Source organism: Oncorhynchus mykiss, chromosome 17 (assembly GCF_057628025.1).
Source record: "Oncorhynchus mykiss isolate SJ-2025 chromosome 17, ASM5762802v1, whole genome shotgun sequence".
Lineage (NCBI taxonomy): Eukaryota > Metazoa > Chordata > Actinopteri > Salmoniformes > Salmonidae > Oncorhynchus > Oncorhynchus mykiss.
Window position 1 is genome coordinate 43,083,922 of NC_143038.1, and position 26,926 is coordinate 43,110,847.

Below are 26,926 nucleotides of genomic sequence, written 5' to 3' on the forward strand. Positions count from 1 at the left end.
AGATACTGCAAGCAGTTTGAATAGCAGATTTCTGATATTCTATCGCAGTGGCATTATCATAGCCTATGAGGTCCATCCGAGGAGTGGTTATTGTTGGGTGACAACTTAACCCAAAACTTTACATTGGAACGACATGAAATATAGTCAGAAGTAGTCTTGGGGAGAATAGGTTCAGCAACAGGTGGTATTGGTCCACAATTCCAGTTTTGCCCCCCACACTGCCTCTAATTCTTGCAAGAAGTAAGGTACCCTTAGCCACGTTATACACTTCCACTAGAGGCAGCGGTGGCAAGGTTGAGTTGAAAAGGTTTTGGGTTTGCGACCCATTGCAGCTGAGCCAGTGGTGCAGATTACCCAAAATGCTTTGCTCTCGATATTGTTTTTTTTACTACTGGAAAAAGGTAACATCTATTGAATAAGTACCCCACCTTGCCATGAATGACATGTCATCAAGAATCCACCAAAGTGGTAGGTAGGGGGCGAACTGCTAGACATTGCAATGTTAAAACACAATGTTACCGTTAAAGGAGAAGCTGTGCAAAACACTGTAAACAGTTTGAGTAGCTGTAATATATCATTCTTTCGCAGAGGCGATATCATAGCCTATGAAGTCCATCTGAGGCGTGATTATTGCTGGTTGAAAACTTAACCCAATACCCTGCTTGGGATGACTTGAAATATAGTCAGCCTTGGCAATTTTTGATAGTCTCATGTGAGACTGCTATACATGTGAAAGAGAAGATAGTGACAAGACCAAACATGGGCTGCATCCAGCTCATTTATTATATAACCTTTTTGATGCTTCAGCTGACAGTTGAACATTATCTTGCAACTAGGTAGAAACAGAAAAAAGGTGTCAGTAGTATATGCTGTGTCAGAAGTAGGGTTCGGGAGAATGAACTCAGCAACAGCGGGTTTGGGCCCACAGTTTCAGCTTTGCCCCCACACTGCCTCGAATTGTTGCAAGTAGTATGTTACCCAAAGCCACTTGACCCACTTTGTCTTGCCTCCTCTAGAGGCAGCTATGGCAAGATTTACATGAAAAGGTTTTGGGTTCGTCCCCCATTGCAGCTGAGCCAGCGGTGCTGATTACCCAAAGTGCTTTGCTCTCGATATTGGTTTTGTCCAGGAAAAAAGGGAACATCTATTGAACAAGTACCCCACCTTGCCATTAATTACATGTAATCGAGAATCCACCAGTGTTAGGTAGGGGGCGAACTGCTAGACATACCAATGTAACAAAAAATAATACAGTTTGCCGAGAAGCTGTGCGAGATACTGCAAGCAGTTTGAAAAGCAGATTTCTGATATTCTATCGCAGTGGCATTATCATAGCCTATGAGGTCCATCCGAGGAGTGGTTATTGTTGGGTGACAACTTAACCCAAAACTTTACATTGGAACGACATGAAATATAGTCAGAAGTAGTCTTGGGGAGAATAGGTTCAGCAACAGGTGGTATTGGTCCACAATTCCAGTTTTGCCCCCCACACTGCCTCTAATTCTTGGCCTGGCCTACTGGTGAGGCTTGCTAGCTGGTTGGCTTGGCCTGGCCTACTGGTGAGGCTTGCTAGCTGGTTAGCTTGGCCTGGCCTGCTGGTGAGGCCTGCTGGCTCTCTCGGCCCTCAAGTTTGGCAGGTGTTGTGTTGGTCAGTGTTCCTTTTTGTTATCCCCTTAATTCCCCTTACCTAAATTTGTTTGTTTGTTAGCTCGCCCCACCCCCCCTCCCCCCGTTTTTGTTTGTTTTGTTCATTATTGTCCTTCCCCTTCGTGCCTTTCCCCTCCGGGGAAAATTTAATTAAAAAAATTACACACAAAAAAAAAAAAAAAAATCCCTCCTTGTGTCCCTTCCCATTGTTGATAAGATTAGTTTGGTGCTGTGCTAGATAGTTTGTTGTGTGTCCCGTGGTACTGGTAGGCCCTGTTCAGCACAGTCTGGCTGAGCCTGCTAGTTCCTTGGCTGTTTTACACCCCTTCCTCTTCCTCTCCCTTTCCCCTTCCCTTCCCCCTCCCCTCCCCTCTCACTGGTGTTGGGCTGTAAAGGGAGTGGGCCTCCATCATGTCAGCAGCACAGGCTGGCATGAGGAGGCACCATGCAGTGCGCCTCCTTCTAAAGGAGAGGGGAGGAAAAATAATGGAGCTATCCCGATTGGATTTCTCCAGAAAATTCCTCCAGAAAGAGCTCGGCTTTCATCCCGCGCAGGTAAACTGCATCTTAGCCCTCCCCTATAGGAAGGGCTTCGATGTCAGTTTTGCCAACGCCAGCTTCCTGAGGGAGTTCTGGGGGAAACTCCAGAACGCCCTGAACACCCAGGGGTCCCTCACAGCGATGTTTGAGGTGACCAAGCTGACGGATAATAGCATTAAAACCGTTATTGTCCGTATGTACAATGAAACCGTACAGCCGGAGGACGTTGCAGTATGGCTGGGCAGGTACTGCAACGTGAAGGGTCCCCTGATCCAGGTAAAAGACCTCGATGGGATCTGGACAGGGGCCTGGAGGGTCACTGTCCAGCAAAGGGAGGACCCTGGGGGCTATGGTGGGTTGAAAGCCATCCCATCCACCATAGTCCTCGGAGAGAACAGGGGCCATGTTCACTACCAGGACCAGCCCAAGCTGTGCCGTAAGTGTGGTGAACATGGCCACCTTGCAGACGCCTGTCAGAAGGTCGTCTGCATGAAGTGCCGGGAGGTGGGCCACCGCTACGAGGAGTGCACGAACGGAAGGTCGTGCAACCTCTGTGGCGAGCGGTCCCACCTCATCCGCGACTGCCCCTCCTCCTGGGCCAACAGGGCCAAGGCTGGAAGGAGGGAGTGGGCGGCCGCGGACCGGGCTTTTGAGCGCCAGAGGGCTGGAACGGCAGTTGCCGAGGTGGTAGTGGAGGAGCCGGTGGTGGTGGAGGAGGAGGCAGTAGTGGAGCCGGTAGTGGTGGTAGAGGAGACAGTGGTGGAGCCGGTGGTGGTGGCTGTAGTGGAGGGCGCGGAAGGTGCAGTGGTGGAAGAAGTGGGAGGAGAGGACAAAACCCTCCCCACCCCAATCCCCCTGCCCCAGACTAATGTGACCCCTGAAGGAGAAAGGGCCGAGAAAGACGGCTCCGGAGAGATGTTCAGCGAAAGCTCCCCAAGTGGGTCAGACATCATAGGGTCGGTGTCGGAAAGCACCATGGAGACTGTGTCAGAAGGTACGGGAGAGGAGGGGGAGAGTCTGAAGGAACACCTCCCCCTACGTAAAAGAAACGCTGAGGAGCTCTCTGACCCCGAACAGGGTGAGGAGAAAAAGGGAAAGGTGGAGTGGGAGAGCTCCCAGGGGGAGGAAGAACCCAGAACCTTCCCCTCCAACTCCCCCAATCAAGTCTCCTTTTTAAGTCCTGTTTTAACCTCCTCTCCCTTCCAAACCCCCTTACCCCAGAGGGAGAGAGAGAAAGTCCCTGAAGACTAACCCCCTTTTAACCTTTCAATGGCTTTTCTTCTAGCACTGTTTTTACTCACCCCTTTTATGGCTTTTAAAATCACCACTATAAACGTGAGGAGCGTAAAGACAGCAACAAGAGCACAGTCGGTTTTATCCTTTTTAGAAAGGTTTAACTCTGATGTGTTTTTACTACAGGAGTGTGGTCTACCCTTTTTATCCTCTTACAGGAAATGGGAGGATAAGTGGCGGCACGGGCCCTCCATTTGGAGTGGTTCCAATTTTAACAAGAACGACGGTGTTGCCATTTTAATCAAGACCCCACAGGTGGTGGTGAAGGGGAGCACAGTGGTGGTAGGTGGGCGTGCTCTTTTAGCCAACTGTACTTTTATGGGGAGGGATTTTAACGTGCTAAACGTGTATGGTTTTAATGATAAACATGACCGGTGTGCACTTTTAGAGGACCTGCAGTCCCACATGCTAGGGAGGGATCCTCTAGTGGTGGGTGGGGATTTTAATTGTGTTTTAAGCAGAGCAGACAGGAGAGGGGCAGGAGGGGATTTTAAGGTAGACAGGTCAAGTGTTTTATTGCAAGGGTTGTGCAGGGATTTTAAACTGACTGACTGTTTTAAAACCCTGCATCCAAGAGAGGAGGGCTTCACCTGGACCAGTGGTGATGGCACCAGAGCCTCTCGCATTGATTATCTGTTTACCCGGGACTGTCCCCCAACTGATGCTAGAATAACCCCTGCTTTCTTCTCAGACCACGTAATGCTGACGTGCACCCTTTCACTATCTTCGGGTGTGACTGTGGGAAGAGGGCCCTGGAAACTGAACTGCTCCCTTCTAGAAGATGATAGAGTAGTTAGTCAGTACAGAGAGCAGTTCAGCCAGTGGCAGACGCTACAGGACTTCTTTGACACGCGAGCACAGTGGTGGGAAATGGTGAAGGGAAGGACAAGGACCTTCTTTAGAGAGATAGGAAAGGAAAAAAGCAGAGAAAAAGATAGACGCATGGTGGGACTGCAAAAGCGACTGGAAAGGTATTTTAACCTATGCCAACATGGCCTTGATTTTAACCAAGAAATTAAAGAAGTAAAGAAGGAAATGGCACTTTTAGCAGAACAGAGAAGCAAGGGGGTTATTTTAAGAAGCAAGGAAAGGGAATTAGAAGAAGGGGAGAAGTGCACTAGGTACTTTTTTAAGAAAATAGTTAGTAAGGGTAGGATTATGACAGGATTGAGAAACAAGGACGGGGTTTTAAAAACAGATACAGAGGGAATAAAGGAAGTGGTCGAGGACTTTTATGGGGAACTGTTTGGGGTAAAAGATGTGTGCGAGGGAACAATGGGGGACCTTTTAACATACATCGACAAGACCTTACCCAATACAGACGACCTGAAAAAAGACCTGACGAGGACAGAAATCGACCAAGGACTGAAACGTTTTAAGAGGGGTAAATCACCGGGGGAGGACGGCCTCCCTTTGGAGTTTTATCTGACCTTTTGGGATGTTTTAGCCGACGAACTTCTGACTGTTTTTACTGACTTCGAACACCTCGACAGACTACCCGACAGTTTTAGAGTGGGGATCGTGACTCTTTTACACAAGAAAAACGACAGGACGGACCTGAAAAACTGGAGACCGATTACCCTTTTAAACTTTGATTGTAAACTTTTTACCAAGGTTTTAACACTCAGAATGTCTTCTGTTTTAGGGGAGGTGATCCACCCGGACCAAACCTGTGCCGTGCCCGGAAGGAAGATCACGGACAGCCTGATACTGATCCGAGATGCCATCTGTTATGCGAGAGACAGAAACATGCGGCTTGTAGTCCTAAATTTAGATTTTGAAAAAGCCTTTGATCGGGTCTCGCACCAGTACCTCTTTAAGGTACTGCAAAAAATGGGTTTCCCAGACAGGTTCTTAGCTTGGGTGGGACTGCTGTACGGGGACATCACCAGCAAAATCCTTGTAAATGGGCATCTGTCAAAAGCAGTGGGAGTACACTGCGGCGTCCGTCAGGGCTGTCCATTATCTCCCCTTCTGTTCGTGGCCTGTATTGAACCACTGGCACAGGTCTTGAGAAGGGACCAAGGGATCAGTGGGGTGGGTATCCCGGGGAGTGGGGGGATGACCGCCAAGTGCGTCTTTTACATGGACGACGTCAACATTTTATGTACCGACCTTTTATCCGTCGACAGGACTCTGGACAGGACTGACTGGTACGGACGAGCCTCTGGGGCGAGACTGAATAGAGACAAGACAGAGGCCCAATTCTTCGGACCGTGGGCAGACCCAGACTTGACCAGACTACCTCTGACAGTTAAACTGACGGACATAAGGGTACTGGGGGTAAAGTTTGACCGGGGGGGAGGAGGGAGCGGTAACTGGAGCGGAATCCTGGGGACGGTAAGACAGAGACTGGGTTTTTGGGGACTACGACAGCTGACTTTTGAGGGCAAGGTTTTAATCATTAAAGCTGTGATTTTACCTGTGCTTTTATTAATCAGTTCTGTTTTTATCCCCCCTCGAAGGAGTATTTTAGACCTGGAGCGGATGCTTTTTTACTTCCTGTGGGGAGGCAAGTGGGAGAGGCTGAGGAGGGAGGTGGTCAAGAGGCCCAGGTCCAAGGGGGGGAAAGGCTTGCCTGACCTCTACTTGTTCCTGGGCAGCCGCTACACAGCGTTACATCTGACTCTTGCCACCTCCCCGGTCAACAACAAGACCCAGGCCCTCGCACGGTTCTGGCTGGGATCTTACCTCAGGACTCTGAGGCTGATCCCAGTCGACCTGCGAGCCCCAGTCTCTTTCCTGCTACCCCCGCACTACGCCCAGCTCCAGAAGTTTTTAAGACATTTTAAACTGGAAAAAGAAACAGTCACGGTTTTAACAAAACACCGCTCTCTTCTCTCTCTTGTGCAGGATCGGGAACCAGTGTGTCCAGTGCGCGGGCTCGCTATAGGTGAGCCCACAACGGTTTGGCGCAACGTGGCCCATCCTGCTCTCCTGAATCGGCATCGGGACCTGTCCTGGATGGTCGCCCACGAGATCCTCCCGGTCAGGGCCGTTATGCACTCACGGGGCATGGCGAGGACATCCGCGTGCCCCCGACCAGGCTGCGGCCAAGAAGAGTCGGTGAGGCACATGCTCTGGGAGTGCAGAGCCGCCAGGGACCTGTGGAAGGAAGCAGGCCCCCTGATCACCTCGTGTCTGCCAGCAGGGGAGGACCTAACACCTCAGCTCGTGCCCATTCCATCGAAGGCCTTCACCAAGCTCTGGCCCACCCTCACGTGCCTGAAGGAAGCACTGTGGTCCTCCCGTAACCTGCTGGTAGCGAAAAACGTAGAGACCACCCCCCAGGCAGTGGCCATGGTAGCCACGGAAGCCCTGGGGTGGTACGGAAGGAAGGGGGCCTCGACCCCAGGCGAAGGGTCCCCCACAACACCCTAGGTCCCGGCGGCCACGGCCGGGAGCTTGATAAAGACTCACCCCCCTCCTGTACAAGGGACTGAAGACAGCCTTTTAACAAAGTGACTTTTTAACATGGTTTTTCATGTCTTAAAAATGTTTTACCTTTGTTAGATCATTAGTACACATTTTAAATGGCTTTTACAGATTTGATGTTTTTACAAGGAAAGTACTTTTACCCATGGTTGTTTTCATTGGTTTTAACAACAAGTACTTTTTAACAAATTTAAACGTAACTTTCAAATGCTGTGTTTTATGCTTTGTTGCCGTTTTTATGTGTATCAATGATGTAAAAAATGTATGAGCTGTTTTTAAAGGAAATGTATCAATAAAACTTTTCCAAAAGAAAAAAACCCTTAGCCACGTTATACACTTCCACTAGAGGCAGCGGTGGCAAGGTTGAGTTGAAAAGGTTTTGGGTTTGCGACCCATTGCAGCTGAGCCAGTGGTGCAGATTACCCAAAATGCTTTGCTCTCGATATTGTTTTTTTTACTACTGGAAAAAGGTAACATCTATTGAATAAGTACCCCACCTTGCCATGAATGACATGTCATCAAGAATCCACCAAAGTGGTAGGTAGGGGGCGAACTGCTAGACATTGCAATGTTAAAACACAATATTACCGTTAAAGGAGAAGCTGTGCAAAACACTGTAAACAGTTTGAGTAGCTGTAATATATCATTCTTTCGCAGAGGCGATATCATAGCCTATGAAGTCCATCTGAGGCGTGATTATTGCTGGTTGAAAACTTAACCCAATACCCCGCTTGGGATGACTTGAAATATAGTCAGCCTTGGCAATTTTTGATAGTCTCATGTGAGACTGCTATACATGTGAAAGAGAAGATAGTGACAAGACCAAACATGGGCTGCATCCAGCTCATTTATTATATAACCTTTTTGATGCTTCAGCTGACAGTTGAACATTATCTTGCAACTAGGTAGAAACAGAAAAAAGGTGTCAGTAGTATATGCTGTGTCAGAAGTAGGGTTCGGGAGAATGAACTCAGCAACAGCGGGTTTGGGCCCACAGTTTCAGCTTTGCCCCCACACTGCCTCGAATTGTTGCAAGTAGTATGTTACCCAAAGCCACTTGACCCACTTTGTCTTGCCTCCTCTAGAGGCAGCTATGGCAAGATTTACATGAAAAGGTTTTGGGTTCGTCCCCCATTGCAGCTGAGCCAGCGGTGCTGATTACCCAAAGTGCTTTGCTCTCGATATTGGTTTTGTCCAGGAAAAAAGGGAACATCTATTGAACAAGTACCCCACCTTGCCATTAATTACATGTAATCGAGAATCCACCAGTGTTAGGTAGGGGGCGAACTGCTAGACATACCAATGTAACAAAAAATAATACCGTTTGCCGAGAAGCTGTGCGAGATACTGCAAGCAGTTTGAATAGCAGATTTCTGATATTCTATCGCAGTGGCATTATCATAGCCTATGAGGTCCATCCGAGGAGTGGTTATTGTTGGGTGACAACTTAACCCAAAACTTTACATTGGAACGACATGAAATATAGTCAGAAGTAGTCTTGGGGAGAATAGGTTCAGCAACAGGTGGTATTGGTCCACAATTCCAGTTTTGCCCCCCACACTGCCTCTAATTCTTGCAAGAAGTAAGGTACCCTTAGCCACGTTATACACTTCCACTAGAGGCAGCGGTGGCAAGGTTGAGTTGAAAAGGTTTTGGGTTTGCGACCCATTGCAGCTGAGCCAGTGGTGCAGATTACCCAAAATGCTTTGCTCTCGATATTGTTTTTTTTACTACTGGAAAAAGGTAACATCTATTGAATAAGTACCCCACCTTGCCATGAATGACATGTCATCAAGAATCCACCAAAGTGGTAGGTAGGGGGCGAACTGCTAGACATTGCAATGTTAAAACACAATATTACCGTTAAAGGAGAAGCTGTGCAAAACACTGTAAACAGTTTGAGTAGCTGTAATATATCATTCTTTCGCAGAGGCGATATCATAGCCTATGAAGTCCATCTGAGGCGTGATTATTGCTGGTTGAAAACTTAACCCAATACCCCGCTTGGGATGACTTGAAATATAGTCAGCCTTGGCAATTTTTGATAGTCTCATGTGAGACTGCTATACATGTGAAAGAGAAGATAGTGACAAGACCAAACATGGGCTGCATCCAGCTCATTTATTATATAACCTTTTTGATGCTTCAGCTGACAGTTGAACATTATCTTGCAACTAGGTAGAAACAGAAAAAAGGTGTCAGTAGTATATGCTGTGTCAGAAGTAGGGTTCGGGAGAATGAACTCAGCAACAGCGGGTTTGGGCCCACAGTTTCAGCTTTGCCCCCACACTGCCTCGAATTGTTGCAAGTAGTATGTTACCCAAAGCCACTTGACCCACTTTGTCTTGCCTCCTCTAGAGGCAGCTATGGCAAGATTTACATGAAAAGGTTTTGGGTTCGTCCCCCATTGCAGCTGAGCCAGCGGTGCTGATTACCCAAAGTGCTTTGCTCTCGATATTGGTTTTGTCCAGGAAAAAAGGGAACATCTATTGAACAAGTACCCCACCTTGCCATTAATTACATGTAATCGAGAATCCACCAGTGTTAGGTAGGGGGCGAACTGCTAGACATACCAATGTAACAAAAAATAATACAGTTTGCCGAGAAGCTGTGCGAGATACTGCAAGCAGTTTGAATAGCAGATTTCTGATATTCTATCGCAGTGGCATTATCATAGCCTATGAGGTCCATCCGAGGAGTGGTTATTGTTGGGTGACAACTTAACCCAAAACTTTACATTGGAACGACATGAAATATAGTCAGAAGTAGTCTTGGGGAGAATAGGTTCAGCAACAGGTGGTATTGGTCCACAATTCCAGTTTTGCCCCCCACACTGCCTCTAATTCTTGCAAGAAGTAAGGTACCCTTAGCCACGTTATACACTTCCACTAGAGGCAGCGGTGGCAAGGTTGAGTTGAAAAGGTTTTGGGTTTGCGACCCATTGCAGCTGAGCCAGTGGTGCAGATTACCCAAAATGCTTTGCTCTCGATATTGTTTTTTTTACTACTGGAAAAAGGTAACATCTATTGAATAAGTACCCCACCTTGCCATGAATGACATGTCATCAAGAATCCACCAAAGCGGTAGGTAGGGGGCGAACTGCTAGACATTGCAATGTTAAAACACAATATTACCGTTAAAGGAGAAGCTGTGCAAAACACTGTAAACAGTTTGAGTAGCTGTAATATATCATTCTTTCGCAGAGGCGATATCATAGCCTATGAAGTCCATCTGAGGCGTGATTATTGCTGGTTGAAAACTTAACCCAATACCCCGCTTGGGATGACTTGAAATATAGTCAGCCTTGGCAATTTTTGATAGTCTCATGTGAGACTGCTATACATGTGAAAGAGAAGATAGTGACAAGACCAAACATGGGCTGCATCCAGCTCATTTATTATATAACCTTTTTGATGCTTCAGCTGACAGTTGAACATTATCTTGCAACTAGGTAGAAACAGAAAAAAGGTGTCAGTAGTATATGCTGTGTCAGAAGTAGGGTTCGGGAGAATGAACTCAGCAACAGCGGGTTTGGGCCCACAGTTTCAGCTTTGCCCCCACACTGCCTCGAATTGTTGCAAGTAGTATGTTACCCAAAGCCACTTGACCCACTTTGTCTTGCCTCCTCTAGAGGCAGCTATGGCAAGATTTACATGAAAAGGTTTTGGGTTCGTCCCCCATTGCAGCTGAGCCAGCGGTGCTGATTACCCAAAGTGCTTTGCTCTCGATATTGGTTTTGTCCAGGAAAAAAGGGAACATCTATTGAACAAGTACCCCACCTTGCCATTAATTACATGTAATCGAGAATCCACCAGTGTTAGGTAGGGGGCGAACTGCTAGACATACCAATGTAACAAAAAATAATACAGTTTGCCGAGAAGCTGTGCGAGATACTGCAAGCAGTTTGAATAGCAGATTTCTGATATTCTATCGCAGTGGCATTATCATAGCCTATGAGGTCCATCCGAGGAGTGGTTATTGTTGGGTGACAACTTAACCCAAAACTTTACATTGGAACGACATGAAATATAGTCAGAAGTAGTCTTGGGGAGAATAGGTTCAGCAACAGGTGGTATTGGTCCACAATTCCAGTTTTGCCCCCCACACTGCCTCTAATTCTTGCAAGAAGTAAGGTACCCTTAGCCACGTTATACACTTCCACTAGAGGCAGCGGTGGCAAGGTTGAGTTGAAAAGGTTTTGGGTTTGCGACCCATTGCAGCTGAGCCAGTGGTGCAGATTACCCAAAATGCTTTGCTCTCGATATTGTTTTTTTTACTACTGGAAAAAGGTAACATCTATTGAATAAGTACCCCACCTTGCCATGAATGACATGTCATCAAGAATCCACCAAAGCGGTAGGTAGGGGGCGAACTGCTAGACATTGCAATGTTAAAACACAATATTACCGTTAAAGGAGAAGCTGTGCAAAACACTGTAAACAGTTTGAGTAGCTGTAATATATCATTCTTTCGCAGAGGCGATATCATAGCCTATGAAGTCCATCTGAGGCGTGATTATTGCTGGTTGAAAACTTAACCCAATACCCCGCTTGGGATGACTTGAAATATAGTCAGCCTTGGCAATTTTTGATAGTCTCATGTGAGACTGCTATACATGTGAAAGAGAAGATAGTGACAAGACCAAACATGGGCTGCATCCAGCTCATTTATTATATAACCTTTTTGATGCTTCAGCTGACAGTTGAACATTATCTTGCAACTAGGTAGAAACAGAAAAAAGGTGTCAGTAGTATATGCTGTGTCAGAAGTAGGGTTCGGGAGAATGAACTCAGCAACAGCGGGTTTGGGCCCACAGTTTCAGCTTTGCCCCCACACTGCCTCGAATTGTTGCAAGTAGTATGTTACCCAAAGCCACTTGACCCACTTTGTCTTGCCTCCTCTAGAGGCAGCTATGGCAAGATTTACATGAAAAGGTTTTGGGTTCGTCCCCCATTGCAGCTGAGCCAGCGGTGCTGATTACCCAAAGTGCTTTGCTCTCGATATTGGTTTTGTCCAGGAAAAAAGGGAACATCTATTGAACAAGTACCCCACCTTGCCATTAATTACATGTAATCGAGAATCCACCAGTGTTAGGTAGGGGGCGAACTGCTAGACATACCAATGTAACAAAAAATAATACAGTTTGCCGAGAAGCTGTGCGAGATACTGCAAGCAGTTTGAATAGCAGATTTCTGATATTCTATCGCAGTGGCATTATCATAGCCTATGAGGTCCATCCGAGGAGTGGTTATTGTTGGGTGACAACTTAACCCAAAACTTTACATTGGAACGACATGAAATATAGTCAGAAGTAGTCTTGGGGAGAATAGGTTCAGCAACAGGTGGTATTGGTCCACAATTCCAGTTTTGCCCCCCACACTGCCTCTAATTCTTGCAAGAAGTAAGGTACCCTTAGCCACGTTATACACTTCCACTAGAGGCAGCGGTGGCAAGGTTGAGTTGAAAAGGTTTTGGGTTTGCGACCCATTGCAGCTGAGCCAGTGGTGCAGATTACCCAAAATGCTTTGCTCTCGATATTGTTTTTTTTACTACTGGAAAAAGGTAACATCTATTGAATAAGTACCCCACCTTGCCATGAATGACATGTCATCAAGAATCCACCAAAGTGGTAGGTAGGGGGCGAACTGCTAGACATTGCAATGTTAAAACACAATATTACCGTTAAAGGAGAAGCTGTGCAAAACACTGTAAACAGTTTGAGTAGCTGTAATATATCTTTCTTTCGCAGAGGCGATATCATAGCCTATGAAGTCCATCTGAGGCGTGATTATTGCTGGTTGAAAACTTAACCCAATACCCCGCTTGGGATGACTTGAAATATAGTCAGCCTTGGCAATTTTTGATAGTCTCATGTGAGACTGCTATACATGTGAAAGAGAAGATAGTGACAAGACCAAACATGGGCTGCATCCAGCTCATTTATTATATAACCTTTTTGATGCTTCAGCTGACAGTTGAACATTATCTTGCAACTAGGTAGAAACAGAAAAAAGGTGTCAGTAGTATATGCTGTGTCAGAAGTAGGGTTCGGGAGAATGAACTCAGCAACAGCGGGTTTGGGCCCACAGTTTCAGCTTTGCCCCCACACTGCCTCGAATTGTTGCAAGTAGTATGTTACCCAAAGCCACTTGACCCACTTTGTCTTGCCTCCTCTAGAGGCAGCTATGGCAAGATTTACATGAAAAGGTTTTGGGTTCGTCCCCCATTGCAGCTGAGCCAGCGGTGCTGATTACCCAAAGTGCTTTGCTCTCGATATTGGTTTTGTCCAGGAAAAAAGGGAACATCTATTGAACAAGTACCCCACCTTGCCATTAATTACATGTAATCGAGAATCCACCAGTGTTAGGTAGGGGGCGAACTGCTAGACATACCAATGTAACAAAAAATAATACAGTTTGCCGAGAAGCTGTGCGAGATACTGCAAGCAGTTTGAATAGCAGATTTCTGATATTCTATCGCAGTGGCATTATCATAGCCTATGAGGTCCATCCGAGGAGTGGTTATTGTTGGGTGACAACTTAACCCAAAACTTTACATTGGAACGACATGAAATATAGTCAGAAGTAGTCTTGGGGAGAATAGGTTCAGCAACAGGTGGTATTGGTCCACAATTCCAGTTTTGCCCCCCACACTGCCTCTAATTCTTGCAAGAAGTAAGGTACCCTTAGCCACGTTATACACTTCCACTAGAGGCAGCGGTGGCAAGGTTGAGTTGAAAAGGTTTTGGGTTTGCGACCCATTGCAGCTGAGCCAGTGGTGCAGATTACCCAAAATGCTTTGCTCTCGATATTGTTTTTTTTACTACTGGAAAAAGGTAACATCTATTGAATAAGTACCCCACCTTGCCATGAATGACATGTCATCAAGAATCCACCAAAGTGGTAGGTAGGGGGCGAACTGCTAGACATTGCAATGTTAAAACACAATATTACCGTTAAAGGAGAAGCTGTGCAAAACACTGTAAACAGTTTGAGTAGCTGTAATATATCTTTCTTTCGCAGAGGCGATATCATAGCCTATGAAGTCCATCTGAGGCGTGATTATTGCTGGTTGAAAACTTAACCCAATACCCCGCTTGGGATGACTTGAAATATAGTCAGCCTTGGCAATTTTTGATAGTCTCATGTGAGACTGCTATACATGTGAAAGAGAAGATAGTGACAAGACCAAACATGGGCTGCATCCAGCTCATTTATTATATAACCTTTTTGATGCTTCAGCTGACAGTTGAACATTATCTTGCAACTAGGTAGAAACAGAAAAAAGGTGTCAGTAGTATATGCTGTGTCAGAAGTAGGGTTCGGGAGAATGAACTCAGCAACAGCGGGTTTGGGCCCACAGTTTCAGCTTTGCCCCCACACTGCCTCGAATTGTTGCAAGTAGTATGTTACCCAAAGCCACTTGACCCACTTTGTCTTGCCTCCTCTAGAGGCAGCTATGGCAAGATTTACATGAAAAGGTTTTGGGTTCGTCCCCCATTGCAGCTGAGCCAGCGGTGCTGATTACCCAAAGTGCTTTGCTCTCGATATTGGTTTTGTCCAGGAAAAAAGGGAACATCTATTGAACAAGTACCCCACCTTGCCATTAATTACATGTAATCGAGAATCCACCAGTGTTAGGTAGGGGGCGAACTGCTAGACATACCAATGTAACAAAAAATAATACAGTTTGCCGAGAAGCTGTGCGAGATACTGCAAGCAGTTTGAATAGCAGATTTCTGATATTCTATCGCAGTGGCATTATCATAGCCTATGAGGTCCATCCGAGGAGTGGTTATTGTTGGGTGACAACTTAACCCAAAACTTTACATTGGAACGACATGAAATATAGTCAGAAGTAGTCTTGGGGAGAATAGGTTCAGCAACAGGTGGTATTGGTCCACAATTCCAGTTTTGCCCCCCACACTGCCTCTAATTCTTGCAAGAAGTAAGGTACCCTTAGCCACGTTATACACTTCCACTAGAGGCAGCGGTGGCAAGGTTGAGTTGAAAAGGTTTTGGGTTTGCGACCCATTGCAGCTGAGCCAGTGGTGCAGATTACCCAAAATGCTTTGCTCTCGATATTGTTTTTTTTACTACTGGAAAAAGGTAACATCTATTGAATAAGTACCCCACCTTGCCATGAATGACATGTCATCAAGAATCCACCAAAGTGGTAGGTAGGGGGCGAACTGCTAGACATTGCAATGTTAAAACACAATATTACCGTTAAAGGAGAAGCTGTGCAAAACACTGTAAACAGTTTGAGTAGCTGTAATATATCATTCTTTCGCAGAGGCGATATCATAGCCTATGAAGTCCATCTGAGGCGTGATTATTGCTGGTTGAAAACTTAACCCAATACCCCGCTTGGGATGACTTGAAATATAGTCAGCCTTGGCAATTTTTGATAGTCTCATGTGAGACTGCTATACATGTGAAAGAGAAGATAGTGACAAGACCAAACATGGGCTGCATCCAGCTCATTTATTATATAACCTTTTTGATGCTTCAGCTGACAGTTGAACATTATCTTGCAACTAGGTAGAAACAGAAAAAAGGTGTCAGTAGTATATGCTGTGTCAGAAGTAGGGTTCGGGAGAATGAACTCAGCAACAGCGGGTTTGGGCCCACAGTTTCAGCTTTGCCCCCACACTGCCTCGAATTGTTGCAAGTAGTATGTTACCCAAAGCCACTTGACCCACTTTGTCTTGCCTCCTCTAGAGGCAGCTATGGCAAGATTTACATGAAAAGGTTTTGGGTTCGTCCCCCATTGCAGCTGAGCCAGCGGTGCTGATTACCCAAAGTGCTTTGCTCTCGATATTGGTTTTGTCCAGGAAAAAAGGGAACATCTATTGAACAAGTACCCCACCTTGCCATTAATTACATGTAATCGAGAATCCACCAGTGTTAGGTAGGGGGCGAACTGCTAGACATACCAATGTAACAAAAAATAATACAGTTTGCCGAGAAGCTGTGCGAGATACTGCAAGCAGTTTGAATAGCAGATTTCTGATATTCTATCGCAGTGGCATTATCATAGCCTATGAGGTCCATCCGAGGAGTGGTTATTGTTGGGTGACAACTTAACCCAAAACTTTACATTGGAACGACATGAAATATAGTCAGAAGTAGTCTTGGGGAGAATAGGTTCAGCAACAGGTGGTATTGGTCCACAATTCCAGTTTTGCCCCCCACACTGCCTCTAATTCTTGCAAGAAGTAAGGTACCCTTAGCCACGTTATACACTTCCACTAGAGGCAGCGGTGGCAAGGTTGAGTTGAAAAGGTTTTGGGTTTGCGACCCATTGCAGCTGAGCCAGTGGTGCAGATTACCCAAAATGCTTTGCTCTCGATATTGTTTTTTTTACTACTGGAAAAAGGTAACATCTATTGAATAAGTACCCCACCTTGCCATGAATGACATGTCATCAAGAATCCACCAAAGTGGTAGGTAGGGGGCGAACTGCTAGACATTGCAATGTTAAAACACAATATTACCGTTAAAGGAGAAGCTGTGCAAAACACTGTAAACAGTTTGAGTAGCTGTAATATATCTTTCTTTCGCAGAGGCGATATCATAGCCTATGAAGTCCATCTGAGGCGTGATTATTGCTGGTTGAAAACTTAACCCAATACCCCGCTTGGGATGACTTGAAATATAGTCAGCCTTGGCAATTTTTGATAGTCTCATGTGAGACTGCTATACATGTGAAAGAGAAGATAGTGACAAGACCAAACATGGGCTGCATCCAGCTCATTTATTATATAACCTTTTTGATGCTTCAGCTGACAGTTGAACATTATCTTGCAACTAGGTAGAAACAGAAAAAAGGTGTCAGTAGTATATGCTGTGTCAGAAGTAGGGTTCGGGAGAATGAACTCAGCAACAGCGGGTTTGGGCCCACAGTTTCAGCTTTGCCCCCACACTGCCTCGAATTGTTGCAAGTAGTATGTTACCCAAAGCCACTTGACCCACTTTGTCTTGCCTCCTCTAGAGGCAGCTATGGCAAGATTTACATGAAAAGGTTTTGGGTTCGTCCCCCATTGCAGCTGAGCCAGCGGTGCTGATTACCCAAAGTGCTTTGCTCTCGATATTGGTTTTGTCCAGGAAAAAAGGGAACATCTATTGAACAAGTACCCCACCTTGCCATTAATTACATGTAATCGAGAATCCACCAGTGTTAGGTAGGGGGCGAACTGCTAGACATACCAATGTAACAAAAAATAATACAGTTTGCCGAGAAGCTGTGCGAGATACTGCAAGCAGTTTGAATAGCAGATTTCTGATATTCTATCGCAGTGGCATTATCATAGCCTATGAGGTCCATCCGAGGAGTGGTTATTGTTGGGTGACAACTTAACCCAAAACTTTACATTGGAACGACATGAAATATAGTCAGAAGTAGTCTTGGGGAGAATAGGTTCAGCAACAGGTGGTATTGGTCCACAATTCCAGTTTTGCCCCCCACACTGCCTCTAATTCTTGCAAGAAGTAAGGTACCCTTAGCCACGTTATACACTTCCACTAGAGGCAGCGGTGGCAAGGTTGAGTTGAAAAGGTTTTGGGTTTGCGACCCATTGCAGCTGAGCCAGTGGTGCAGATTACCCAAAATGCTTTGCTCTCGATATTGTTTTTTTTACTACTGGAAAAAGGTAACATCTATTGAATAAGTACCCCACCTTGCCATGAATGACATGTCATCAAGAATCCACCAAAGTGGTAGGTAGGGGGCGAACTGCTAGACATTGCAATGTTAAAACACAATATTACCGTTAAAGGAGAAGCTGTGCAAAACACTGTAAACAGTTTGAGTAGCTGTAATATATCTTTCTTTCGCAGAGGCGATATCATAGCCTATGAAGTCCATCTGAGGCGTGATTATTGCTGGTTGAAAACTTAACCCAATACCCCGCTTGGGATGACTTGAAATATAGTCAGCCTTGGCAATTTTTGATAGTCTCATGTGAGACTGCTATACATGTGAAAGAGAAGATAGTGACAAGACCAAACATGGGCTGCATCCAGCTCATTTATTATATAACCTTTTTGATGCTTCAGCTGACAGTTGAACATTATCTTGCAACTAGGTAGAAACAGAAAAAAGGTGTCAGTAGTATATGCTGTGTCAGAAGTAGGGTTCGGGAGAATGAACTCAGCAACAGCGGGTTTGGGCCCACAGTTTCAGCTTTGCCCCCACACTGCCTCGAATTGTTGCAAGTAGTATGTTACCCAAAGCCACTTGACCCACTTTGTCTTGCCTCCTCTAGAGGCAGCTATGGCAAGATTTACATGAAAAGGTTTTGGGTTCGTCCCCCATTGCAGCTGAGCCAGCGGTGCTGATTACCCAAAGTGCTTTGCTCTCGATATTGGTTTTGTCCAGGAAAAAAGGGAACATCTATTGAACAAGTACCCCACCTTGCCATTAATTACATGTAATCGAGAATCCACCAGTGTTAGGTAGGGGGCGAACTGCTAGACATACCAATGTAACAAAAAATAATACAGTTTGCCGAGAAGCTGTGCGAGATACTGCAAGCAGTTTGAATAGCAGATTTCTGATATTCTATCGCAGTGGCATTATCATAGCCTATGAGGTCCATCCGAGGAGTGGTTATTGTTGGGTGACAACTTAACCCAAAACTTTACATTGGAACGACATGAAATATAGTCAGAAGTAGTCTTGGGGAGAATAGGTTCAGCAACAGGTGGTATTGGTCCACAATTCCAGTTTTGCCCCCCACACTGCCTCTAATTCTTGCAAGAAGTAAGGTACCCTTAGCCACGTTATACACTTCCACTAGAGGCAGCGGTGGCAAGGTTGAGTTGAAAAGGTTTTGGGTTTGCGACCCATTGCAGCTGAGCCAGTGGTGCAGATTACCCAAAATGCTTTGCTCTCGATATTGTTTTTTTTACTACTGGAAAAAGGTAACATCTATTGAATAAGTACCCCACCTTGCCATGAATGACATGTCATCAAGAATCCACCAAAGTGGTAGGTAGGGGGCGAACTGCTAGACATTGCAATGTTAAAACACAATATTACCGTTAAAGGAGAAGCTGTGCAAAACACTGTAAACAGTTTGAGTAGCTGTAATATATCATTCTTTCGCAGAGGCGATATCATAGCCTATGAAGTCCATCTGAGGCGTGATTATTGCTGGTTGAAAACTTAACCCAATACCCCGCTTGGGATGACTTGAAATATAGTCAGCCTTGGCAATTTTTGATAGTCTCATGTGAGACTGCTATACATGTGAAAGAGAAGATAGTGACAAGACCAAACATGGGCTGCATCCAGCTCATTTATTATATAACCTTTTTGATGCTTCAGCTGACAGTTGAACATTATCTTGCAACTAGGTAGAAACAGAAAAAAGGTGTCAGTAGTATATGCTGTGTCAGAAGTAGGGTTCGGGAGAATGAACTCAGCAACAGCGGGTTTGGGCCCACAGTTTCAGCTTTGCCCCCACACTGCCTCGAATTGTTGCAAGTAGTATGTTACCCAAAGCCACTTGACCCACTTTGTCTTGCCTCCTCTAGAGGCAGCTATGGCAAGATTTACATGAAAAGGTTTTGGGTTCGTCCCCCATTGCAGCTGAGCCAGCGGTGCTGATTACCCAAAGTGCTTTGCTCTCGATATTGGTTTTGTCCAGGAAAAAAGGGAACATCTATTGAACAAGTACCCCACCTTGCCATTAATTACATGTAATCGAGAATCCACCAGTGTTAGGTAGGGGGCGAACTGCTAGACATACCAATGTAACAAAAAATAATACAGTTTGCCGAGAAGCTGTGCGAGATACTGCAAGCAGTTTGAATAGCAGATTTCTGATATTCTATCGCAGTGGCATTATCATAGCCTATGAGGTCCATCCGAGGAGTGGTTATTGTTGGGTGACAACTTAACCCAAAACTTTACATTGGAACGACATGAAATATAGTCAGAAGTAGTCTTGGGGAGAATAGGTTCAGCAACAGGTGGTATTGGTCCACAATTCCAGTTTTGCCCCCCACACTGCCTCTAATTCTTGCAAGAAGTAAGGTACCCTTAGCCACGTTATACACTTCCACTAGAGGCAGCGGTGGCAAGGTTGAGTTGAAAAGGTTTTGGGTTTGCGACCCATTGCAGCTGAGCCAGTGGTGCAGATTACCCAAAATGCTTTGCTCTCGATATTGTTTTTTTTACTACTGGAAAAAGGTAACATCTATTGAATAAGTACCCCACCTTGCCATGAATGACATGTCATCAAGAATCCACCAAAGTGGTAGGTAGGGGGCGAACTGCTAGACATTGCAATGTTAAAACACAATATTACCGTTAAAGGAGAAGCTGTGCAAAACACTGTAAACAGTTTGAGTAGCTGTAATATATCATTCTTTCGCAGAGGCGATATCATAGCCTATGAAGTCCATCTGAGGCGTGATTATTGCTGGTTGAAAACTTAACCCAATACCCCGCTTGGGATGACTTGAAATATAGTCAGCCTTGGCAATTTTTGATAGTCTCATGTGAGACTGCTATACATGTGAAAGAGAAGATAGTGACAAGACCAAACATGGGCTGCATCCAGCTCATTTATTATATAACCTTTTTGATGCTTCAGCTGACAGTTGAACATTATCTTGCAACTAGGTAGAAACAGAAAAAAGGTGTCAGTAGTATATGCTGTGTCAGAAGTAGGGTTCGGGAGAATGAACTCAGCAACAGCGGGTTTGGGCCCACAGTTTCAGCTTTGCCCCCACACTGCCTCGAATTGTTGCAAGTAGTATGTTACCCAAAGCCACTTGACCCACTTTGTCTTGCCTCCTCTAGAGGCAGCTATGGCAAGATTTACATGAAAAGGTTTTGGGTTCGTCCCCCATTGCAGCTGAGCCAGCGGTGCTGATTACCCAAAGTGCTTTGCTCTCGATATTGGTTTTGTCCAGGAAAAAAGGGAACATCTATTGAACAAGTACCCCACCTTGCCATTAATTACATGTAATCGAGAATCCACCAGTGTTAGGTAGGGGGCGAACTGCTAGACATACCAATGTAACAAAAAATAATACAGTTTGCCGAGAAGCTGTGCGAGATACTGCAAGCAGTTTGAATAGCAGATTTCTGCTATTCTATCGCAGTGGCATTATCATAGCCTATGAGGTCCATCCGAGGAGTGGTTATTGTTGGGTGACAACTTAACCCAAAACTTTACATTGGAACGACATGAAATATAGTCAGAAGTAGTCTTGGGGAGAATAGGTTCAGCAACAGGTGGTATTGGTCCACAATTCCAGTTTTGCCCCCCACACTGCCTCTAATTCTTGCAAGAAGTAAGGTACCCTTAGCCACGTTATACACTTCCACTAGAGGCAGCGGTGGCAAGGTTGAGTTGAAAAGGTTTTGGGTTTGCGACCCATTGCAGCTGAGCCAGTGGTGCAGATTACCCAAAATGCTTTGCTCTCGATATTGTTTTTTTTACTACTGGAAAAAGGTAACATCTATTGAATAAGTACCCCACCTTGCCATGAATGACATGTCATCAAGAATCCACCAAAGTGGTAGGTAGGGGGCGAACTGCTAGACATTGCAATGTTAAAACACAATATTACCGTTAAAGGAGAAGCTGTGCAAAACACTGTAAACAGTTTGAGTAGCTGTAATATATCATTCTTTCGCAGAGGCGATATCATAGCCTATGAAGTCCATCTGAGGCGTGATTATTGCTGGTTGAAAACTTAACCCAATACCCCGCTTGGGATGACTTGAAATATAGTCAGCCTTGGCAATTTTTGATAGTCTCATGTGAGACTGCTATACATGTGAAAGAGAAGATAGTGACAAGACCAAACATGGGCTGCATCCAGCTCATTTATTATATAACCTTTTTGATGCTTCAGCTGACAGTTGAACATTATCTTGCAACTAGGTAGAAACAGAAAAAAGGTGTCAGTAGTATATGCTGTGTCAGAAGTAGGGTTCGGGAGAATGAACTCAGCAACAGCGGGTTTGGGCCCACAGTTTCAGCTTTGCCCCCACACTGCCTCGAATTGTTGCAAGTAGTATGTTACCCAAAGCCACTTGACCCACTTTGTCTTGCCTCCTCTAGAGGCAGCTATGGCAAGATTTACATGAAAAGGTTTTGGGTTCGTCCCCCATTGCAGCTGAGCCAGCGGTGCTGATTACCCAAAGTGCTTTGCTCTCGATATTGGTTTTGTCCAGGAAAAAAGGGAACATCTATTGAACAAGTACCCCACCTTGCCATTAATTACATGTAATCGAGAATCCACCAGTGTTAGGTAGGGGGCGAACTGCTAGACATACCAATGTAACAAAAAATAATACAGTTTGCCGAGAAGCTGTGCGAGATACTGCAAGCAGTTTGAATAGCAGATTTCTGATATTCTATCGCAGTGGCATTATCATAGCCTATGAGGTCCATCCGAGGAGTGGTTATTGTTGGGTGACAACTTAACCCAAAACTTTACATTGGAACGACATGAAATATAGTCAGAAGTAGTCTTGGGGAGAATAGGTTCAGCAACAGGTGGTATTGGTCCACAATTCCAGTTTTGCCCCCCACACTGCCTCTAATTCTTGCAAGAAGTAAGGTACCCTTAGCCACGTTATACACTTCCACTAGAGGCAGCGGTGGCAAGGTTGAGTTGAAAAGGTTTTGGGTTTGCGACCCATTGCAGCTGAGCCAGTGGTGCAGATTACCCAAAATGCTTTGCTCTCGATATTGTTTTTTTTACTACTGGAAAAAGGTAACATCTATTGAATAAGTACCCCACCTTGCCATGAATGACATGTCATCAAGAATCCACCAAAGTGGTAGGTAGGGGGCGAACTGCTAGACATTGCAATGTTAAAACACAATATTACCGTTAAAGGAGAAGCTGTGCAAAACACTGTAAACAGTTTGAGTAGCTGTAATATATCATTCTTTCGCAGAGGCGATATCATAGCCTATGAAGTCCATCTGAGGCGTGATTATTGCTGGTTGAAAACTTAACCCAATACCCCGCTTGGGATGACTTGAAATATAGTCAGCCTTGGCAATTTTTGATAGTCTCATGTGAGACTGCTATACATGTGAAAGAGAAGATAGTGACAAGACCAAACATGGGCTGCATCCAGCTCATTTATTATATAACCTTTTTGATGCTTCAGCTGACAGTTGAACATTATCTTGCAACTAGGTAGAAACAGAAAAAAGGTGTCAGTAGTATATGCTGTGTCAGAAGTAGGGTTCGGGAGAATGAACTCAGCAACAGCGGGTTTGGGCCCACAGTTTCAGCTTTGCCCCCACACTGCCTCGAATTGTTGCAAGTAGTATGTTACCCAAAGCCACTTGACCCACTTTGTCTTGCCTCCTCTAGAGGCAGCTATGGCAAGATTTACATGAAAAGGTTTTGGGTTCGTCCCCCATTGCAGCTGAGCCAGCGGTGCTGATTACCCAAAGTGCTTTGCTCTCGATATTGGTTTTGTCCAGGAAAAAAGGGAACATCTATTGAACAAGTACCCCACCTTGCCATTAATTACATGTAATCGAGAATCCACCAGTGTTAGGTAGGGGGCGAACTGCTAGACATACCAATGTAACAAAAAATAATACAGTTTGCCGAGAAGCTGTGCGAGATACTGCAAGCAGTTTGAATAGCAGATTTCTGATATTCTATCGCAGTGGCATTATCATAGCCTATGAGGTCCATCCGAGGAGTGGTTATTGTTGGGTGACAACTTAACCCAAAACTTTACATTGGAACGACATGAAATATAGTCAGAAGTAGTCTTGGGGAGAATAGGTTCAGCAACAGGTGGTATTGGTCCACAATTCCAGTTTTGCCCCCCACACTGCCTCTAATTCTTGCAAGAAGTAAGGTACCCTTAGCCACGTTATACACTTCCACTAGAGGCAGCGGTGGCAAGGTTGAGTTGAAAAGGTTTTGGGTTTGCGACCCATTGCAGCTGAGCCAGTGGTGCAGATTACCCAAAATGCTTTGCTCTCGATATTGTTTTTTTTACTACTGGAAAAAGGTAACATCTATTGAATAAGTACCCCACCTTGCCATGAATGACATGTCATCAAGAATCCACCAAAGTGGTAGGTAGGGGGCGAACTGCTAGACATTGCAATGTTAAAACACAATATTACCGTTAAAGGAGAAGCTGTGCAAAACACTGTAAACAGTTTGAGTAGCTGTAATATATCATTCTTTCGCAGAGGCGATATCATAGCCTATGAAGTCCATCTGAGGCGTGATTATTGCTGGTTGAAAACTTAACCCAATACCCCGCTTGGGATGACTTGACATATAGTCAGCCTTGGCAATTTTTGATAGTCTCATGTGAGACTGCTATACATGTGAAAGAGAAGATAGTGACAACACCAAACATGGGCTGCATCCAGCTCATTTATTATATAACCTTTTTGATGCTTCAGCTGACAGTTGAACATTATCTTGCAACTAGGTAGAAACAGAAAAAAGGTGTCAGTAGTATATGCTGTGTCAGAAGTAGGGTTCGGGAGAATGAACTCAGCAACAGCGGGTTTGGGCCCACAGTTTCAGCTTTGCCCCCACACTGCCTCGAATTGTTGCAAGTAGTATGTTACCCAAAGCCACTTGACCCACTTTGTCTTGCCTCCTCTAGAGGCAGCTATGGCAAGATTTACATGAAAAGGTTTTGGGTTCGTCCCCCATTGCAGCTGAGCCAGCGGTGCTGATTACCCAAAGTGCTTTGCTCTCGATATTGGTTTTGTCCAGGAAAAAAGGGAACATCTATTGAACAAGTACCCCACCTTGCCATTAATTACATGTAATCGAGAATCCACCAGTGTTAGGTAGGGGGCGAACTGCTAGACATACCAATGTAACAAAAAATAATACAGTTTGCCGAGAAGCTGTGCGAGATACTGCAAGCAGTTTGAATAGCAGATTTCTGATATTCTATCGCAGTGGCATTATCATAGCCTATGAGGTCCATCCGAGGAGTGGTTATTGTTGGGTGACAACTTAACCCAAAACTTTACATTGGAACGACATGAAATATAGTCAGAAGTAGTCTTGGGGAGAATAGGTTCAGCAACAGGTGGTATTGGTCCACAATTCCAGTTTTGCCCCCCACACTGCCTCTAATTCTTGCAAGAAGTAAGGTACCCTTAGCCACGTTATACACTTCCACTAGAGGCAGCGGTGGCAAGGTTGAGTTGAAAAGGTTTTGGGTTTGCGACCCATTGCAGCTGAGCCAGTGGTGCAGATTACCCAAAATGCTTTGCTCTCGATATTGTTTTTTTTACTACTGGAAAAAGGTAACATCTATTGAATAAGTACCCCACCTTGCCATGAATGACATGTCATCAAGAATCCACCAAAGTGGTAGGTAGGGGGCGAACTGCTAGACATTGCAATGTTAAAACACAATATTACCGTTAAAGGAGAAGCTGTGCAAAACACTGTAAACAGTTTGAGTAGCTGTAATATATCATTCTTTCGCAGAGGCGATATCATAGCCTATGAAGTCCATCTGAGGCGTGATTATTGCTGGTTGAAAACTTAACCCAATACCCCGCTTGGGATGACTTGAAATATAGTCAGCCTTGGCAATTTTTGATAGTCTCATGTGAGACTGCTATACATGTGAAAGAGAAGATAGTGACAAGACCAAACATGGGCTGCATCCAGCTCATTTATTATATAACCTTTTTGATGCTTCAGCTGACAGTTGAACATTATCTTGCAACTAGGTAGAAACAGAAAAAAGGTGTCAGTAGTATATGCTGTGTCAGAAGTAGGGTTCGGGAGAATGAACTCAGCAACAGCGGGTTTGGGCCCACAGTTTCAGCTTTGCCCCCACACTGCCTCGAATTGTTGCAAGTAGTATGTTACCCAAAGCCACTTGACCCACTTTGTCTTGCCTCCTCTAGAGGCAGCTATGGCAAGATTTACATGAAAAGGTTTTGGGTTCGTCCCCCATTGCAGCTGAGCCAGCGGTGCTGATTACCCAAAGTGCTTTGCTCTCGATATTGGTTTTGTCCAGGAAAAAAGGGAACATCTATTGAACAAGTACCCCACCTTGCCATTAATTACATGTAATCGAGAATCCACCAGTGTTAGGTAGGGGGCGAACTGCTAGACATACCAATGTAACAAAAAATAATACAGTTTGCCGAGAAGCTGTGCGAGATACTGCAAGCAGTTTGAATAGCAGATTTCTGATATTCTATCGCAGTGGCATTATCATAGCCTATGAGGTCCATCCGAGGAGTGGTTATTGTTGGGTGACAACTTAACCCAAAACTTTACATTGGAACGACATGAAATATAGTCAGAAGTAGTCTTGGGGAGAATAGGTTCAGCAACAGGTGGTATTGGTCCACAATTCCAGTTTTGCCCCCCACACTGCCTCTAATTCTTGCAAGAAGTAAGGTACCCTTAGCCACGTTATACACTTCCACTAGAGGCAGCGGTGGCAAGGTTGAGTTGAAAAGGTTTTGGGTTTGCGACCCATTGCAGCTGAGCCAGTGGTGCAGATTACCCAAAATGCTTTGCTCTCGATATTGTTTTTTTTACTACTGGAAAAAGGTAACATCTATTGAATAAGTACCCCACCTTGCCATGAATGACATGTCATCAAGAATCCACCAAAGTGGTAGGTAGGGGGCGAACTGCTAGACATTGCAATGTTAAAACACAATATTACCGTTAAAGGAGAAGCTGTGCAAAACACTGTAAACAGTTTGAGTAGCTGTAATATATCATTCTTTCGCAGAGGCGATATCATAGCCTATGAAGTCCATCTGAGGCGTGATTATTGCTGGTTGAAAACTTAACCCAATACCCCGCTTGGGATGACTTGAAATATAGTCAGCCTTGGCAATTTTTGATAGTCTCATGTGAGACTGCTATACATGTGAAAGAGAAGATAGTGACAAGACCAAACATGGGCTGCATCCAGCTCATTTATTATATAACCTTTTTGATGCTTCAGCTGACAGTTGAACATTATCTTGCAACTAGGTAGAAACAGA

General features: G+C 45.0%; 17 non-coding genes and 17 pseudogenes across 17 annotated transcripts; all 34 read left to right on the forward strand.

Moving 5' to 3' along the window:
* Positions 1 to 36: 36 nt before the first annotated feature.
* On the forward strand, positions 37 to 158 carry LOC149975979 (U4 spliceosomal RNA; annotated as a pseudogene).
* Positions 159 to 576: 418 nt separating this feature from the next.
* On the forward strand, positions 577 to 718 carry LOC118961007 (U4 spliceosomal RNA). Its single transcript, XR_005048875.2, has one exon. It is a non-coding gene; the product is annotated as a U4 spliceosomal RNA (small nuclear RNA).
* Positions 719 to 1,309: 591 nt separating this feature from the next.
* LOC149975980 (U4 spliceosomal RNA) lies at positions 1,310 to 1,431 on the forward strand (annotated as a pseudogene).
* Positions 1,432 to 7,560: 6,129 nt separating this feature from the next.
* On the forward strand, positions 7,561 to 7,702 carry LOC118960994 (U4 spliceosomal RNA). Its single transcript, XR_005048862.2, has one exon. It is a non-coding gene; the product is annotated as a U4 spliceosomal RNA (small nuclear RNA).
* Positions 7,703 to 8,293: 591 nt separating this feature from the next.
* On the forward strand, positions 8,294 to 8,415 carry LOC149975981 (U4 spliceosomal RNA; annotated as a pseudogene).
* Positions 8,416 to 8,833: 418 nt separating this feature from the next.
* LOC118955880 (U4 spliceosomal RNA) lies at positions 8,834 to 8,975 on the forward strand. The gene has a single exon (XR_005048868.2). It is a non-coding gene; the product is annotated as a U4 spliceosomal RNA (small nuclear RNA).
* Positions 8,976 to 9,566: 591 nt separating this feature from the next.
* Positions 9,567 to 9,688, forward strand: LOC149975982 (U4 spliceosomal RNA; annotated as a pseudogene).
* A 418-nt stretch (positions 9,689 to 10,106) lies between these two features.
* On the forward strand, positions 10,107 to 10,248 carry LOC118955873 (U4 spliceosomal RNA). Its single transcript, XR_005045654.2, has one exon. It is a non-coding gene; the product is annotated as a U4 spliceosomal RNA (small nuclear RNA).
* Positions 10,249 to 10,839: 591 nt separating this feature from the next.
* On the forward strand, positions 10,840 to 10,961 carry LOC149975983 (U4 spliceosomal RNA; annotated as a pseudogene).
* Positions 10,962 to 11,379: 418 nt separating this feature from the next.
* Positions 11,380 to 11,521, forward strand: LOC118955903 (U4 spliceosomal RNA). The gene has a single exon (XR_005045682.1). It is a non-coding gene; the product is annotated as a U4 spliceosomal RNA (small nuclear RNA).
* Positions 11,522 to 12,112: 591 nt separating this feature from the next.
* Positions 12,113 to 12,234, forward strand: LOC149975984 (U4 spliceosomal RNA; annotated as a pseudogene).
* A 418-nt stretch (positions 12,235 to 12,652) lies between these two features.
* LOC118960985 (U4 spliceosomal RNA) lies at positions 12,653 to 12,794 on the forward strand. Its single transcript, XR_005048853.2, has one exon. It is a non-coding gene; the product is annotated as a U4 spliceosomal RNA (small nuclear RNA).
* A 591-nt stretch (positions 12,795 to 13,385) lies between these two features.
* Positions 13,386 to 13,507, forward strand: LOC149975985 (U4 spliceosomal RNA; annotated as a pseudogene).
* A 418-nt stretch (positions 13,508 to 13,925) lies between these two features.
* Positions 13,926 to 14,067, forward strand: LOC118961001 (U4 spliceosomal RNA). Its single transcript, XR_005048869.2, has one exon. It is a non-coding gene; the product is annotated as a U4 spliceosomal RNA (small nuclear RNA).
* A 591-nt stretch (positions 14,068 to 14,658) lies between these two features.
* On the forward strand, positions 14,659 to 14,780 carry LOC149975986 (U4 spliceosomal RNA; annotated as a pseudogene).
* A 418-nt stretch (positions 14,781 to 15,198) lies between these two features.
* LOC118955906 (U4 spliceosomal RNA) lies at positions 15,199 to 15,340 on the forward strand. The gene has a single exon (XR_005045685.1). It is a non-coding gene; the product is annotated as a U4 spliceosomal RNA (small nuclear RNA).
* Positions 15,341 to 15,931: 591 nt separating this feature from the next.
* LOC149975987 (U4 spliceosomal RNA) lies at positions 15,932 to 16,053 on the forward strand (annotated as a pseudogene).
* Positions 16,054 to 16,471: 418 nt separating this feature from the next.
* On the forward strand, positions 16,472 to 16,613 carry LOC118955908 (U4 spliceosomal RNA). The gene has a single exon (XR_005045687.2). It is a non-coding gene; the product is annotated as a U4 spliceosomal RNA (small nuclear RNA).
* Positions 16,614 to 17,204: 591 nt separating this feature from the next.
* Positions 17,205 to 17,326, forward strand: LOC149975988 (U4 spliceosomal RNA; annotated as a pseudogene).
* Positions 17,327 to 17,744: 418 nt separating this feature from the next.
* On the forward strand, positions 17,745 to 17,886 carry LOC118955909 (U4 spliceosomal RNA). Its single transcript, XR_005045688.2, has one exon. It is a non-coding gene; the product is annotated as a U4 spliceosomal RNA (small nuclear RNA).
* A 591-nt stretch (positions 17,887 to 18,477) lies between these two features.
* LOC149975989 (U4 spliceosomal RNA) lies at positions 18,478 to 18,599 on the forward strand (annotated as a pseudogene).
* Positions 18,600 to 19,017: 418 nt separating this feature from the next.
* Positions 19,018 to 19,159, forward strand: LOC118955910 (U4 spliceosomal RNA). Its single transcript, XR_005045689.1, has one exon. It is a non-coding gene; the product is annotated as a U4 spliceosomal RNA (small nuclear RNA).
* A 591-nt stretch (positions 19,160 to 19,750) lies between these two features.
* On the forward strand, positions 19,751 to 19,872 carry LOC149975990 (U4 spliceosomal RNA; annotated as a pseudogene).
* Positions 19,873 to 20,290: 418 nt separating this feature from the next.
* LOC118955881 (U4 spliceosomal RNA) lies at positions 20,291 to 20,432 on the forward strand. Its single transcript, XR_005045662.2, has one exon. It is a non-coding gene; the product is annotated as a U4 spliceosomal RNA (small nuclear RNA).
* Positions 20,433 to 21,023: 591 nt separating this feature from the next.
* LOC149975991 (U4 spliceosomal RNA) lies at positions 21,024 to 21,145 on the forward strand (annotated as a pseudogene).
* Positions 21,146 to 21,563: 418 nt separating this feature from the next.
* LOC118955857 (U4 spliceosomal RNA) lies at positions 21,564 to 21,705 on the forward strand. The gene has a single exon (XR_005045638.2). It is a non-coding gene; the product is annotated as a U4 spliceosomal RNA (small nuclear RNA).
* Positions 21,706 to 22,296: 591 nt separating this feature from the next.
* Positions 22,297 to 22,418, forward strand: LOC149975992 (U4 spliceosomal RNA; annotated as a pseudogene).
* Positions 22,419 to 22,836: 418 nt separating this feature from the next.
* Positions 22,837 to 22,978, forward strand: LOC118955911 (U4 spliceosomal RNA). The gene has a single exon (XR_005045690.1). It is a non-coding gene; the product is annotated as a U4 spliceosomal RNA (small nuclear RNA).
* A 591-nt stretch (positions 22,979 to 23,569) lies between these two features.
* Positions 23,570 to 23,691, forward strand: LOC149975993 (U4 spliceosomal RNA; annotated as a pseudogene).
* A 418-nt stretch (positions 23,692 to 24,109) lies between these two features.
* LOC118955912 (U4 spliceosomal RNA) lies at positions 24,110 to 24,251 on the forward strand. Its single transcript, XR_005045691.2, has one exon. It is a non-coding gene; the product is annotated as a U4 spliceosomal RNA (small nuclear RNA).
* Positions 24,252 to 24,842: 591 nt separating this feature from the next.
* Positions 24,843 to 24,964, forward strand: LOC149975994 (U4 spliceosomal RNA; annotated as a pseudogene).
* A 418-nt stretch (positions 24,965 to 25,382) lies between these two features.
* Positions 25,383 to 25,524, forward strand: LOC118955913 (U4 spliceosomal RNA). Its single transcript, XR_005045692.1, has one exon. It is a non-coding gene; the product is annotated as a U4 spliceosomal RNA (small nuclear RNA).
* Positions 25,525 to 26,115: 591 nt separating this feature from the next.
* On the forward strand, positions 26,116 to 26,237 carry LOC149975995 (U4 spliceosomal RNA; annotated as a pseudogene).
* Positions 26,238 to 26,655: 418 nt separating this feature from the next.
* On the forward strand, positions 26,656 to 26,797 carry LOC118955914 (U4 spliceosomal RNA). The gene has a single exon (XR_005045693.1). It is a non-coding gene; the product is annotated as a U4 spliceosomal RNA (small nuclear RNA).
* Positions 26,798 to 26,926: the final 129 nt, after the last annotated feature.